The sequence below is a fragment of the Malaclemys terrapin genome, chromosome 6 (genome assembly GCF_027887155.1).
Source record: "Malaclemys terrapin pileata isolate rMalTer1 chromosome 6, rMalTer1.hap1, whole genome shotgun sequence".
In the NCBI taxonomy this organism is placed as follows: domain Eukaryota; kingdom Metazoa; phylum Chordata; order Testudines; family Emydidae; genus Malaclemys; species Malaclemys terrapin.
Genome location: NC_071510.1, coordinates 105,290,737 through 105,306,757, shown reverse-complemented (window position 1 = coordinate 105,306,757; position 16,021 = coordinate 105,290,737).

Genomic DNA, 16,021 nt, shown 5'->3' with positions numbered 1-16,021 from the left:
CATGAGGGTAAAACAAGTACTCCAAGTACATAAATGTCTAAATATATGGATATAAGTAATGGAATATATGTATGATATATAAGTGATATAAATAAGGAAATATATGTATGCTATATGTGTGACTATTTGTTGGTTATTGGAGGGATGCCTCTGCATTTTGCCTTAACTCCTCACTCCTTAAAATGATTGTTTGGGTGACGGAGACAAGGATGAAAATACATTCACTAATTCAATCTGATTAGAGTATAAGGCCATGTCTACACTACAAAATTAAGTTGACCTAATTTATATCGTCATACAGCCACTGTAGTAATTACATCACTTGTGCATGTCTGCACTTTGCTGCTTGTGTCAGCGGTACACATCCTCACCAGGAGCGCTTGTATCGATTGTACTGTCAGTGTGAGGTATTGTGGGATTGCTTCTGAAAGCCAGTAACAGTCGATGTAAGCAACACAGTATCTCCATCGACACTGCATCAACCTAACTACATCGATATTGACTCTACGCCTCTCATGGAGGTGGAGTTATTAAGTTGGTGTAGTGCAGCAGTTATGTTGGTGGGAGCGAAATTTAACTGTAGACACATACATAGTTAGGTTGATGTAAACAGCCTTGCATTGACCTAACTCTGTAGAGTAGAGCAGGCCAAAGGCTACCAGTTAGTGGAAAAGCTTGATATCACAGTGTTAACCAACATCAAAATTTTAATCATACACCATGCTGTCATTTTTCAGACAACAGGCAAAAATGAATTCAGGCAGCTACAAGTAGTGCAAAGAATATTAGGACCACATTTTTAAACATACAAGTTCAAATGTCCAGCTAAATGAGTAACTGGCCATTTGCATGTACAACATTGCAGATATGCACATACATAAGTAATTTCACAAACACACGCCAGATGTATTTTTGTGCATAGTTATACAAATCTGGGTGTCTATAGGATAGAAAAGACTCAAACAACATAATTCATAATTCTTTGGCAATAGAAAGAGCAAAATTTAAATTTTGCATAAACCAAATATTTAAAGTAGTCATTTTCCTTCCCCACTTCTCAGCTAAACTACTCTTGATTTTGATCTCATTCTACACTGCAAACTTCAGTATTGATAATGTAACAGCCCAGGAGATATCAGTAGTTCCACAGGAATTTTCAGGTGCTTTCCATGTCTCCACCTCTAAAGATGGAGACATGGAAAGTGTCTGGAAATGCTGACGAAGTCTCCGACTAGAATTGTACATTGATTGCATAGTGGCAATCCAAATACAGTACAATTTAAGTACAAATTGTGCACTGAAGTTTAGAAAAACATCCCATTAAGAAGAGACCCAGACACTAAGGGCCTGATCCAAAGTCACGTCTTTCCTTTGCCTTCAATGGAAACTGGATCCTACTAGCTCTTCTTTCAGTGATTGTGCACATACATATTCCACTGCAGGTGGATATAGGCCCAATGCACTCGAGTTGGAGACTTTTGCCAGCAGCACCACTACATGGGGCATGCGCCCCTGCTCTCCTCATGCTCCGTGGCAGGGGTATGTAAAAGGAGTGGACTGCAGCCTCCTTCTCATTTTTCTCACTGTGCATAGTGAGCGCTGGTGCTCCTGATAACATTTGCTTTGGTTAGCCAGTATTTCAAAACTCCTTAGTATACACAGTTATCATATTTAATGCAGTGTAGTTACTTATGGTTTTAGTAGTTACCTGGATGATATTATGAAAAAATCCCCAGGCTTTAAGCAGTGTGCCACAGGCAAGGCTGCTATCCCTGTCACGGATAGGCATAAGAGCTGCTTGGTTTGTCTCGCTGAGGGCCATGTGAAGGATAATGCTCTATTTGTACCTTTTTCCCCACTAGGACTAAAAAACAGAGTACAAGTAAGTACATATATCACACATATACAAGTAAGTAACCATTTTTTACACCCCATGAAATCTTGTTGAAGTCAGTGTGGCATGAAAAAAATCTCCTTCATCCTATGTCACTGACAAGGTGGAACCTAAACATATATATATTACTAGCAGAACATTGATTTACATAAGAGCTAGTAAGTATGGCTCTTTCACTCATGCAAAAATATATCAAGCTAAGTTGCTTAAGAATATGGACTTTACTTTTCTTTGTATTGTCTAATACAGTAGAAATTCAGAATAAAAATAAGTCACATTTCACCACTTCATCTGGCAATACTGGACTTCAAATGAACTAACTCTTCTTGCCCTTTTTGTTTATTTTCAAATGCTCCGTTTGAAACTTTGAACAAATGCATAAAACACTGTTTAATCTGTAACAGCAAGAAGTGAGGCCAATCAACCAGTATAAACGTAAGAATAATGCCTCACACCCTTGCACAGCATCAGTTAAGTGGATGCCACCCATATAACTCAGTAATTAAAGTTTACTAGTTTTGATATTATAACCCACCCTATACCATAGATCAAAGGTCTGCCCAAGCATTAAAGTTAGAATACAGACTCTCGGTTTAGGAGCAATATTTTTAAAACGTGGTAAAAATCAGTATGGGCTTTTAAAAAGTTTACAAATGTGAAAAATGAGAGGAATGGGCTCAGTTTAGCAGATATTTTGATTTTACATTCACTTTCCTCAAAACCAGTTAGGTTTTAAGCAATTTAGCATGTTATGATTAGGTCCATTAACTAATCCTGATTTCTCAGTGTACTCCTGTGTACTGTGGCCTCTATCCTGCAAGTTGATGAGCTCCCTCAACTCCCACTGAAGTCTGCAGCAGAAGCACCTCACAGGAGTGCTAATAACTTCTCAGGAGCAAGCCCCTAGTTAATAAAGTTCTAGTTCTCTCTTAGATGCCTATATACACCCCTACTTTAGGCATCTATGTCCCAGTTTTGGCTCCACTGCAATCCACAAAACTCACATTTTTCAGAGTAAAAGTTCCCTGGGGACCTAAGTTTCAGCCTCTGGGCATGTACACTGCTGCCTCTCTCTAGGAGTCCAGATGCCTATCTCCTGACTAAGCCCCAGAGCAATCCATGAACCAGGGGAAAGACAGGCATTTGGCTGCCTAAACTGTGTATGAGGCCTCATCCTGTAAGTGTGCTTTGAAGGACCGTCTGGATTGGGTCCCATTCAAGTATCTGGTTGGAGGAGGAGTTGCCCACCTTGTAATTTTTGGCCTAGTGATTAGAGCACTTGCCTGTGATGTGGGACACTGGATTTAATTCCCCCATCTCTGTCAGAGGGGGAGAAAAGATTTGAACAGGGGCTTCCTGAGTCTCTCCCATTGAAACTGTTCTGTTGTGGATAAATAGTGAAAGAGTGGTTGGTGCAGGGGTCTGGACCCAAGGTCTCCCCCAACGTCCCAGGTAGTGGCTCTAACCACTGGGCTTAGGACTGCCAGGCGTCCAGTTTTCGACCGGAACGCCTGGTCGAAAAGGGACCCTGGCATGCCGACAGGGCCGTTAAAAGTCCAGTCAGCGGTGCAGGAGGGCCGGGGGCTAAGGCAGGCTCCCTGCCTGCCCTAGCTCCACATGGCTCCCGGAAGCAACTGCCAGGTCTTTGCGCCCCTAGCCACATGGGCAGCCAGGGATGCTCCACGCACTGCCCCCACCCTGAGGGCTGGCTTTGTAGCTCCCATTGTCTGGGAACCATGCACCCCAAATCCCTCATCCGCAGCCCCATCCCAGAGCCTGCACCCCTAGCTGGAGTCTTCACCCCCCCGACACACACACACCAACCCCCTTCCCCAGCCTGGAGCTCCCTCCTGCACTTCAAACTCCTCATCCCCAGCCCCACCCCAGAGCCTGCACTCCCAGCCAGAGCCCTCTCCCCAAACCCCTGCCCCAGCCTGGTGAAAGTGAGTGAGGGTGAGGGAAAGCAAGCGACGGAGGGAGGAGGGGATGGAGTGAGTGGGGGTGGGGCCTCAGAGAAGGGGAGCGGAAGGTGTGTTTGGTTTTTTTGCGATTAGAAAGTTGGCAACCCGAACTGGGCTATGGAGTCATTCCTGCTCTATTCAACCTGACCCCAACTTGCTCTCCCATCAAAAGTTAGCCCAAAGCAAATATGTGACCTTTTCACCACTGTCTACTATTCCTTGCCCCCAGATGCCCTACATCTAACAAGCTTGCGCTGTCACCCCTACTGGTTCTTAACCCAAATAAATTTTAGCATCTCTGCAACTTCCACTACTGCCTACTCTTTACCAAACTGCTACTCTAGCAAGTGATCTCTCTCTTTTTCTCTCTCCTCAGTACTGTGACATATAATAGTCCAGTCTCCTAGGGGCTAGAATACTTTGATTTAATTGTGGTTTTGGGGCTTAGTGTGTGGTTGCTGGGGGTGTGAGTGGTGTGATATACAGGAGGTCAGACAAGATGATCTGATAGTCCCTTCTGGCCTTAAACTCTATGATGAAGGATATCTGGATTAATTGGTTCCCCATGTCAACAAGCTCTTGTCTCAGTTCTGCTGCTGTTTTCTCTCAGTTTCCCGTGTGCAAGCTAAGTACTGCACCAGCATTCAATGAATGCATAATATGGGCATAGTACCATGGAGAACTGAAGAGAGGCATTGGGGTCTAGTGAATAATGCATATATGAGTCTGTGACACAGGAACTCTAGTTCAATTGCAGCTCTAGAATTGTCTGACTTTGTGCCCTTGGGCAAGTTACTTTGCTGTGCATCTGTTTCCTGCAGATATAACAGAGATAATACTTAATTCTTCAGAGGAGTGTTGTGAGGCTGAACTGGTAATTGTAAAGCTCCCCAAACAGTAAATGCTACTGCTAGCCAGCCACCGTATGAGGTTCTACTAGAGAAATCAACATCGACATACTACAGACCAACCTCAGTAATTCTCTGGAACATGTACCCCATTTTAAACGTGTTCCTATTTTTCTTTTCATAAACGATGACCAGCCACTGTGACATTAGTAGCATGAAAGTCAAACATTATTCACAATTAACAACATTTGCGAGTGAATAGTAGCTGAATTGTGAAACTCTGAGGACAAATAGAAGTCACTAGCTACAGTTAATGTGAGTAAGGTAACTATTTTAGAGCTGCTTTAGGTTAATCATTACACTTACTAGTTATCGCACGTAATCAAAACTTAACTGAAGAGTTAATATTACATGGCATAAAGCTACCTTAGTTACACTGTTAAGGGAAATTTGTCAAAGACAGCAGTATGTCAAAGTGCCTACAGTGGTACACGTTCATAAAATTGCCCTCCAGAATAATTCTGTCACAAATCGATCGAGGGTTAGTTACACAAGCATTGTCCATGTAGCAGCACTGCTTTTACCTTACAGGAGGACTCAAATCACATGCCTTCTCTAGGCTTAACTGCAGTGGGGAAAGGCTCTGGCAGCTCCCTGCTGCCCTCTGGCTACTAGAGCCTTTCCCCACTGCATAGGGGAAAGGGCTCTGGCAGTGGGACACTACTGATAAAAATAGCAGTGTAGAAGTGGGATGCGCTGCTCGAGCATATAGAGAATTGTGTAGTGTATATTCCTTAAGGTTCTGATGTGTCTGTATTCTACTCACCCAAGCAGTGCCTTGCCTTCTACATTGCTATTTGTATCTATGCTAGCTGGGAGTGTAGCGCCTGTACTCTACACGCCACTGTAAGTGTAGACTTAGCAAAGCTATTTATTTCTAGACAAATGTATAACATTTTATCCAGTCCTGAGAGAACTAGAACTGTATCATTCTGAAACCATTTTTTCAGGTCCACCTGAATTTGACAAGCAAATTCAATACTTGAAGCATGGTTTGGACAGTGGTAGATTCATTGGCTCGTGGGTGCCTGAACTATACATTCATGCACTGCACTTCGCTACAAACATATTTTACAGGTATATTGTGAGTAACTATTTAACTAATAGGATATTGTTTTCTTGTGACATCATATAATCAGTCTTTGGAGAAAATGAATCCACTTGAATCCCTTTGGTTTAGTATGCAATTTGGTAGAAAACTGGAGGAAATGATTGCAGAGCTTCCCTATTTCCCCTTCCCTCCCCCCCAAAAAAATTATATTAGAGAGAAATCAGGAGAGGATGAAATCTTACACACTACTGCATGTTGCAGGCACTGGAAATCTACAAATAAATTCCTGTGGGAGCATGTAGAGGACTGGAAACTGCTGTACAAAGTCATTAAAATTTTTGAGAATACTGTGAACGACAAGCTATTTATGGAAGGTAAATTTTCTTTATAAAAAATGAACTGCTGGATGTTATGCTAACCATTACATTACAGATCTAAGTAATAAAGGTAAGTCATGTGAATCTGAATATTTAACAGATTGGTACTATAACAAGAAATTGACTTGACTTTTAAAGAACAGTGGATATTTGCAGGACTAGTAAAAATTGTGCTTGCTAAATGAAGCAGTTGACAAGCAGTGTAAGAACTGAAGTTCATCTAATTAAAAATGCATACAAAAAGATGTGAAGCTAAAATACAAGGGTAAAAAAACGGCAGAAACCAGAGCTGTTTGAAATAAATGTAGGGTTAATCAGAACATGGCACAAATGTATCCAGCACATGAGTTGCAGTGTCATGATACAATAAAAACAGCCATTTTGCATAAGTGTGCCCCATGCAGTACAAATTGCAGAAACACAAAAGCAAAAGACATTCACATGTATACTGCTGCTGGACAAAGATCTGATGATGATGCAGAAGCAGAGTATTTTGTTCGAGTCTGTTAATAAATTTACAAGGTTCTACAACAGATTGGTTTGTGGCACAAATAAATTAACAGAATGTGAGTCCCAAAATAGACAATGAAAGTGAGTGCAAAGTAATTAGAGCAAGCGTATACAAAATGAATAGTGATCATTTGATGTTAAAATTAAAAAACTAAGTTTGTTTAAAATAGCTCAAACAAGTCCATCTGGCAAAGCCATCATGGGATGTCTAGATCAGGGGTTCTCAACCTTTTTCTTTCTGAGGCCCCCTCAACATGCTATCAAAACTCCACGGCCCAGATATGCCACAGCAACTGTTTTTCTGCATATAAAAACCAGGGCCAGTGTTAGGGGGTAGCAAGGAGGGCAATTGCCCGGGACCCCTCACATCATAGGGAGCACTGTGAAGCTAAGTGTGGTGGGACTTCTGCTTTCTGCCCTGGGCCCTAGTGAGTCTAATGTCAGACATACTTGGTGGACCCCCTGAAACCTGCTCATGGCCCCCCAAGGGGCCCTGGACCCCTGGTTGAGAACCACTAGTCTAGATAATGACAGATACCATTCAGAAGAGTTTGAAACTGTGAATAGGAAGTTGCATGTGTGCTAAACTGAAGATCCATCTACAAATGCATATGACAAAAATGGGTGTATGACTTGGCTACTTAACAAGATGCAAAACAAATTATTTAAAGATGTGATCAAGTGTTTAACAGATTTGGATGCAGTAAGGTTATAATATATCTCTTTGGTCAGTGTGATACCAAAAATACATATACCAGGTAGAGTCCCATTAACTCTGAGAAATAAGTTAAAAGCTGGCAAAATTCAATGTTATTGAGCAAATACAGAAGCCAGCTGCCAGGGTTAGCACTATAGTCACTACAATAAAACCAAACAAATGAAGGATTTGTATAGATCCAAAAGATGCAAATAAGGTCATCAAAAATTAGCACTACACTACAAAAAGAGTTGAAGTCATTTCTAGACTCCAGAATGCAGGATTATGTTTAGTTCTGAATGCAAGTCAAAGGTTTGGGCAGGGCCAACTCAATGGTAATGTATTGCCTAGCCTCTTGTGTCAATAACCGTGAATTGCTGAACGATTGTTATATTGCACGTCACGATAAACCACTTTCAGGTTTCAGTTAGACAAATGCTACATAATTGCCATTTCTACCCATTTGACATTTTGAAAGTATTGACAATTTCAAAAAGTTAAGAAAAAACTGGAAGGTCATATTTGTTTCCCCTTGAAGTTTACTTTTCTTACATATTTAGTTCTTTTTGCAGAAAAACTAAAGTTCAGACTATCTGGCTCACTCTGTCCGCTTTACACTGCTACAATGGTGCAAAGGACCACAGCACCACTAGATCTTCCTAGCTGAGCATTCTTCTGGTACAGGAAGTCCCAGGGGGCATAGCCATCTTCTACACCACCCAATCTGCATACACTGGCATAGGAGGTGTACTGAGAACAGAGAGAGTAAAGAAGGGATGCGGCCAAAGGACATTGATAGGGGCCATAACCAGCTGACATATTTTAGAGCAGCACGGCTCTAAACTAGAGTCAATGTACAGCCAGCCCAAGAATCAGGGACCTGCGCTGGCTCCCTTGCACAGCTGAGAAATTGGGCCTGAGTCTCCAGCTTAGGGTTACCATATCTATTAAATAAAAAAAGAGGACCCTCCACGGGCCCTGGCCCCGCCCATTTCCCCACCCCCCAGCCCCGCCCCAACTCTGCCCCCTCCTCCCTCCCACTCCCAGCCACGGGGAAAGGGCTGCCCCAGCGCTACCGGCTTCACGGTTTGCCGGGCAGCCCCCAGACCCTGCGCCCCCGGCTGGCGCTTGCCCAGCGCAGCTGGAGCCCGGGAGGGGAAGCGCCCAGCCGGGGGCGCAGGGTCTGGAGGCTGCCCGGCAAACCGTGAAGCCGGTAGTGCTTGGGCTTCGGGCCGCCCCCTTGCCTCCGGACCCTGCGCCCCCAGCCGGGCACTTCCCCTCCCGGGCTCCGGCGGTGCAGGGTCCGGAGGCATGGGGGCTGCCCGAAGCCGGTAGCACTCGGGCAGCCCCATGCCCGGCTCTTAAACAGAGCCGAAGACTCAGGGGAGGAGCAGAGCCGCGGAGGCTCTGCCCCTCCGCTGACTCTTCGGCTCTGTTTAAGAGCCGGGCTGCCCGAGCGCTACCGGCTTCCGGCAGCCCCCTTGCCTCCGGACCCTGCACCCCCAGCCGGACACTTCCCCTCCCGGGCTCCGGCGGCGCAGGGTCCGGAGGCATGGGGGCTGCCCAAAGCCCGTAGCGCTCGGCTCTTAAACAGAGCCAAAGAGTCGGGGAGGAGCAGAGCCGCGGAGGCTCTGCTCCTCCGCTGACTCTTCGGCTCTGTTTAAAAGCCGAGCTGCCCCAGCGCTACCGGCTTCGGGCAGCCCACATGCCTCCGGACCCTGCGCCGCCAGAGCCCGGGAGGGGAAGTGCCCGGCCGGTGGCTGGGGTCCGGAGGCAAGGGGGCTGCCTGAAGCCCATAGCGCTCGGGCAGCTCGGCTCTTAAACAGAGCCGAAGAGTCAGGGGAGGAGCAGAGCCGCCATTTTCCTGGACATGTTCGGCTTTTTGGCAATTCCCCCCGGATGGGAGTTTGAGTGCCGAAAACCGGACATGTCCGGGGAAAAAGAGGACGTATGGTAACCCTACTCCAGCATGATTGATGTATCCCAACACAAGTCATCTGAAGAGCTGCCACTGCAGTTTTCACTGATGTCTGGTGAGGTCTTAGAACTCTGTCATTATAGATTCACATAGACAAGATGTTGATATTGTAAGTGTGCTTCATTAGACTTTATATTGAACGTTCTGTGACAGTTTGAAAATCTACTGTTTCATGCAGTTCAGGTCTCACTGGTTCCCCTGAATAGTACATTGGAAATAACTGGTTTTGTTCAAGTTCTGCTCCTAAATAGGAGTTGCTCCTTTGCTCTTATCATGGATGTTAATTAATGAAGCAAGATAAAACTGAACTATCAGTCTATTTTTAATATCAGAGTCTCATTAGTTTCCCTATGCCCCTATTTGTGCATGCATTTTGTAAAGCACCTGCTCTTTAATTATAGGACCTTTCATTGATGGTAGAAATCATGGTAGTGGTCCTCTAACAGTTTGTGACAACTATTATGATTGTCTTTGGAGTATTGATATAAGTACAAGTTACAAAATATCTGTTCAGACAAGTAGATAGGTGCATACAATGCTGCTACAATGAAACTAGACAACCTGTCTTTCCATTTATTACAGCATTTGGACTTGTTTCAAAACAGGCAAAGCAACAACACTGATAAAAGAAAATCAATTATATCAAGAACATTTCAATAAATGCAAATTTAAATCACTGCAAATTCAGTCATCAAATTCATCTCCGGTGTAACTCCCCTGGAGGTCAGTGGAGAAACACTATAGACTAATTTGGCTCAGTAACTCATTTCTCTCCCCCTCCCCCCTCATCCAATTGTTTTAAGATGCTGTTGAGTTAAAATAATAGAATTACCCTACATATAAAAAAAGGCCTATAAATAAAGACTCTAGCAAGACAAGAATACAATCCCACACAATTTTTTCCAGTGGAGATGAGGCGCAGCTAGTGCAATCCAGTTTAACCTTTTTCAGTATATGAACCCAGTAAAGCCCAAATTCTTCTTGCAGAATTTGTTAACATATTTAAATTTAGCATTAGATCATAGTCTCTGCACTGGAGAAGCTGCTTGCAGAGTAGACCCAGAAGAAAGGAGGGACGGGAGGGAGAGAGCAGTGGCTTTGTGCCACCTTTGCAGTTCCCCGGTCCTTAGCTGGCCTCTGGACTGGTATAAATTACAACTGGCTGCCTATGGTAACATTCCAACAGTTATGAAGTCACTGGAGAACTGCAGCAGTTTAGCCATGGTGCCAGCCAGTGTGAGTTGAGGGGCTAGAACCAGTCCCTGGGGATTCTGGGGGGGGGCAGGTTGAGCTAACTTTCTAGCTACTTTGCACCTCTGGGCACAGGATAAAGCAGCTGAAGCAAAGGAATGAACCAGGGCTGCTCCCTTTTTGTACAGCATGAAAATATTTCCATACATGTGATTTAGCTAGGAGAATATCTTCATTTTAATTGCCAAGATTCAGAAGGTAAATTCCTGAATTGATCTTGAAAATCAAATGATTTTTGAACAATTAGCAAAACACTGAGAATTTTCATTATGATAAAAGTATCTCAGTAGAATTAGGAACACGTCCCTGCTTATTTAATGGAGAAACTATGGTGTATAACAGAATGAGCAGATCCATATAAAAAGAGAGAACATTTAATTGTTTTTTGGTATTCTAATTTCCAGTGCCCTCCTTTTTTAGGGGTATGATGTCTATGGGAACCTGTTGCCATACAACAGAATATAGAACCAAAGTTTTTCAGTTCCATGTCAGATACTGAACAGCCTATCAGCAAGGCTGAGGAACCACATAGAGAAAATCCAAGAGCCACAGATTTTATACAAACTATATATAAAAATCTTATATAAGGTAAAATTTATAGGTAGGAAATTGTTGCAGTAATTCTTCCAGTTAAGCTCTATTGCAGGGGTAGCCAACATGAGCCTGAGAAGGCACCAGAATTTACCAATGTACATTGCCAAAGAGCCACAGTAATATGTCAGCAACCCCCCTCTCAGTTCCCCCCCACTCCCAGTGCCTCCCACCCATCCGCAGCCCCGCTCATCAGCGCCTCCCCCTCCTTCCCCGCATCTCCCGATCAGCTGTTTTGTGGCGTGCAGGAAGTTCTGGGGTGGGGCGGGAGGAACGAGGGCATGACAGGCTCAGGGAAGGGGCGGGAAGGGGTGGAGTGGGAGCAGGGCCTGTGGCAGAGCCAGGGGTTGAGCAGTGAGCCCTCCCCCCCCCCGGCACATTGGAATGTTGGCGCCTGTAGCTCCAGCCCCGGAGTTGGTGCCTATACAAGGAGCCACATATTAACTTCTGAAGAGCCGCACGTGGCTCCAGAGCCACAGGTTGGCCGCCCCTGCTTTACTGCATCTACAGCCAGTGCCATTAACATTTTAACATTTAACCACAGTTACTGCCTAGTGTAACTGTGGTTAAAAGTAGATTTTTTTTTAAATGTGACCACTGCATATACTGTACCTTGATCTAATGCCTACATCATTACAACATATAGTTATATTGCACCTATAAACTAAGCCAACAGCCAATTTTGATTAAACAACATGCAGTATGTTACATAGCACAACCTGAGGAAACTCTACAGAAAGTGCTTTAATAGAGAAAAAGCGAAATTAACGTGTTTGGTAAATTTCACTAGCCTAGGCTGTGTTGATGGAAGTTAACCTCCAACAGAGACAGATTGTTCCAACTAATCTTGGAATAAGGATAAAAAGGAATTTATTATTTCTTAATGTTTGGAATATTCTCTTAAAGAAACAAATTGCCTAATTAGCTGATTTCTACAGATGCCAGCTGCAACCGTGCCATAGTTGGTATAGTTTGGAACCTACTGAGACTGCTCTTAATTCTGATTCAGGAAGTAAGAGAACTAGTTTCATCTGCTGTGAATCTCTTACTCTTGGGTTTTGGCCAAACCCTTCAGAATGCCACAAGAGAGGAAAACTTTGTCCAAATAGAGAAGAGACAGATGATATTTTACCATGCAAACTGATCGTAATCTATGTGAATAATAAGAGATACACCAGGAAAGGCTTGAAAGAACCTGTCCAACAGTAGTACTATTAAAACAGATGCCCTTAAAAGGAAAAATACTGCATGCCAGATCATGGCCAGTAGTGCTACAAAAACAGGCTTTTCCAGACTCTGTAATGTAACATTCACATCAAATAGCTAAGCAGGGTACTTCCAAACATGCCTTGGCAGGGAAGAGAGAGAACTGCATTTTAAACTCCAGTTCTTTACAAGGCAATACTAATGTATTTCATACACTAAGTTCCTTACCAAGCAAACTGGTAGTATTGTGACTGGTTAGGCAAACCCAGTAACCATTTTGCAGGTAGCAATAGTTTATGTCCAGTATTGGACATTAAAATTCATTTAATTGAGAGAGAGGGAGCGCTCGCAAAATGCTATGATGATTTCCTGCTTTTTTCAATTCCACCTGAACAGCCATCCCACTGATTTCAGAGGGGTTGCATAGCTGAAAATGAGAGTATAGTTTGCCCTACATTTCTTATTATATAGTACCTTGCCATTCTCAAAATCCAGAAAGGTTGACCCACTGGTGGTGTTTTCCTCCCGCTCTCTCTATATTCAGATTTAATATGCATGCAATCAGCTTACTGCATACCATTTTTATTTTCTGTACATGTTTAAAAAAGGCAAAAGAAAACATGCAAAACCCAACCAACGCAAATAATCAAACAACACCCACATGTACATCATCCCTGGCCGGGATGAATAGTGCTCAAAAAACAAAATGAGAAACCATATCTGATTCCCCTATGCCCACAGATACTACAAATGAATGGACCCTAAAAGGATCAGCTGATGTGGGTTTATATTCATGTAACCTTCAATATTCAGTTCACATGGATGAGCACAGGGCCTTCTGCTAAAAAATTCTATAAAATCTGACCTCCAAAAGATAAGCTTAATCTCCCAGGGCACTTCATCCACTGTTTCACATTTTCTGTCTTTGGAGGAGGAAGGCAGTAAGCCTATACATCCCTGTGCTTGGGCCAGGTGACCTGCTTCCAGGACTTCTCAGGGTGACATGTGGCTGCATGGATGCAGAAGTGGAGAGCATCAAATACAGACTTCAATACCCTGAAACTAGTCACAGATCTGGGCTGATTGTTGGCAATTTTGGCTAGAATTTTTAAGCTGTCAACTCTTTGGGGCAGGGCCAGCTGTACAGCACGATGAGCCCCAATCAGGTTGAGCCTCTATATATTGTGATAACAATATAAATAATAACTGTGTGCGCCCACTCAGGGGTCCCTTGGTTCAGTCCTAGTAAACATCTGGTTCCTCTGTGGCCACTACCTGTTTCAGCGATTGTAGCATCATAATTTTCTGGAAACCTAAAGAAGATACTTAAGGACAACTCAGAGTTTACAGTTATGTGCCGTTCCCTACCTTTTCTTCAGCATCAAACCAGTTAATAGGATTACCTGGTAAAGCAGAAACATCTATGAAACAGAAACTCCTATGCAGAACATAATGAAGTGTGATATTTTGGTGCCCTTTATAACACAGATGAACTGAAAACACACTCTGCTGCCCACAGTCAACAACTATTGAGGGACCCTGAAAATATTAAAGCAGGGCCCCTCACAGCCTCCAAAAGATTGTGAAGACAACAACCTGTTTAACCTGCTTCCACTGAGGCTTCTTAATACTGAAGTTTCCCAGCAGTTTTGGGGTCTCTAGGTGCCTCTGGCAAGCCTCAGTTAAACACTGCAAGGAATCAACAGCACCAGCCACATAATTAATATTGAGAGACCTGAAAGAAAAGTGAAACAAACAAAACCGAGCTCTGTGAAAAGGAGTTTATATTGGCAACAACTAGAGCAGAAGTCTCAAACACGCGGCCCGCGGGATTATTTCCTGCGGCCTGACGAGCTCCCCTCCCCTGCACCTCAGCATGCCGCATCCCCACTCCTCTGCCTACCTCCAGGCGCTTCCCGCCGCCAAACAGCTTAGCGCTTTCCAGGAGAGAGCGGGGAGGAGTGGGGAGCCGCGCGCTGGGGGGGGAGGTGGAGAAGAGGCGGGGCAGGGGCGGGGATTTGGGGAAGGGGTTGGAATAGGGGCAGGGAGGGGGCAGAGTTGGGATGGGGACTTTGGGGAAGGATTGGAATGGGGGCGGGGAAGGAGTGGGAAGGGGCGGAGTGGGGGTAGGGCCGGGGCTGTTGTACCTTTATATAAAAAGGTGTTAGTGATGCGGCCCTCGGGCCAATGTACTAGTCTTCACGTAGCCCTCGTGGTGATTCGAGTTTCAGATCCCTGAATTAGAGCAACACCACTGAGCATTCTTTCCCATGTTTTCCACTATAGACTTGTCTGACCAAAATCCCATTAGCTAGCAAGAAGCCCATTGGGGCCAAACAGACCTGACATTTGGATTTATGTGATTTTCATAGATTCATGTTTAATTTCTGCTGAATAAACCCTCACATACTTAATTTCATTATTCTGTGGGCATTGTCTGCCTTCTCCCCCTGCACTGGGAGGAGACATTTTCCCCAGAAAATCTATACATATTTTTAAAATGTTACCCAGGATGCTAACATGAACACTTCACTAACAAGTGCCATTTTAACTCTAGTACTGTATTTTCCCTCTTCACTTTCCAAATCCAAACCATAGTCATATGTTAATTATTACCTGACTTGCTCACTAATTACAGACACTTGCACATAGATTATGATCTGAAGGCATTTATGAGAAATGTGGCTTTTGGAAGGTACACAAAAACTATAACTTCATGCCAATCATCCTCAGACTTTGATCTGAAGACTATTAAACTTTAGGACAAAATGTTCAATAATCCAAACAGTCATAAATGGCATTGTGTGTTTATAGTTACATTTTCCCCCAATAGGTATGTCAGTTTTAATTCAAATACAATAATGTAATTGTAGAGATCATTATTCAAGTTCTACTCTGAAAAGTTAAAATAGCAACTTCTTGCTCAACAGGTCTGCTCCTTGTGTATATTCTATTCAAAGTCACACTACTTACTCTGGTGACTAAAATTATTTACTGTTTGTTCCAACACAGCTACAAAAGACTGAGTTAGATTATATTCCTTCTGGTACACTGACAACAGAATTGTTTACAAGTCCGCTATACCTCTGTAAATCCACTGAAGAAAATGAGGCTGCACAAGTAATGTTCAATGCATGATCTAGACTGCAGAAGCTTAATGACAAATGATTGTGAGAAGGAAGGAAACTAGCTTGATCATCATATCTTAGGTAAATTTGCAAACCTGGCAGCCAGAAATACCGTCTTTTTACTTGTAAACTGAACATATTTGATATGCAAATCACTGGCAGAACTAATTGGTAGTGCATTCTACCCAGAATTGTGTACTATCCATAAAGTATTCTGCCCATTATCTCTCGTCTGGTCCACTCTCTCAGAATTGCCTTACTTTGCAATAGGCAATCTTTTTGTTTTTATAAGCTGAATGACTGTTAACAGATGAGTCTTCCCTGCAACCTTGATAAAAGTATTTAGGAGTCATGCCTGGAACAGACTGTGACCAAAAACCAATACCACTGGCATAGTTGAAGGACTCGTTGCAACTGAGACAACAAGGAAAGCAGCAGACATTGTAGGTCTCTCAAATGGCAAAAATCC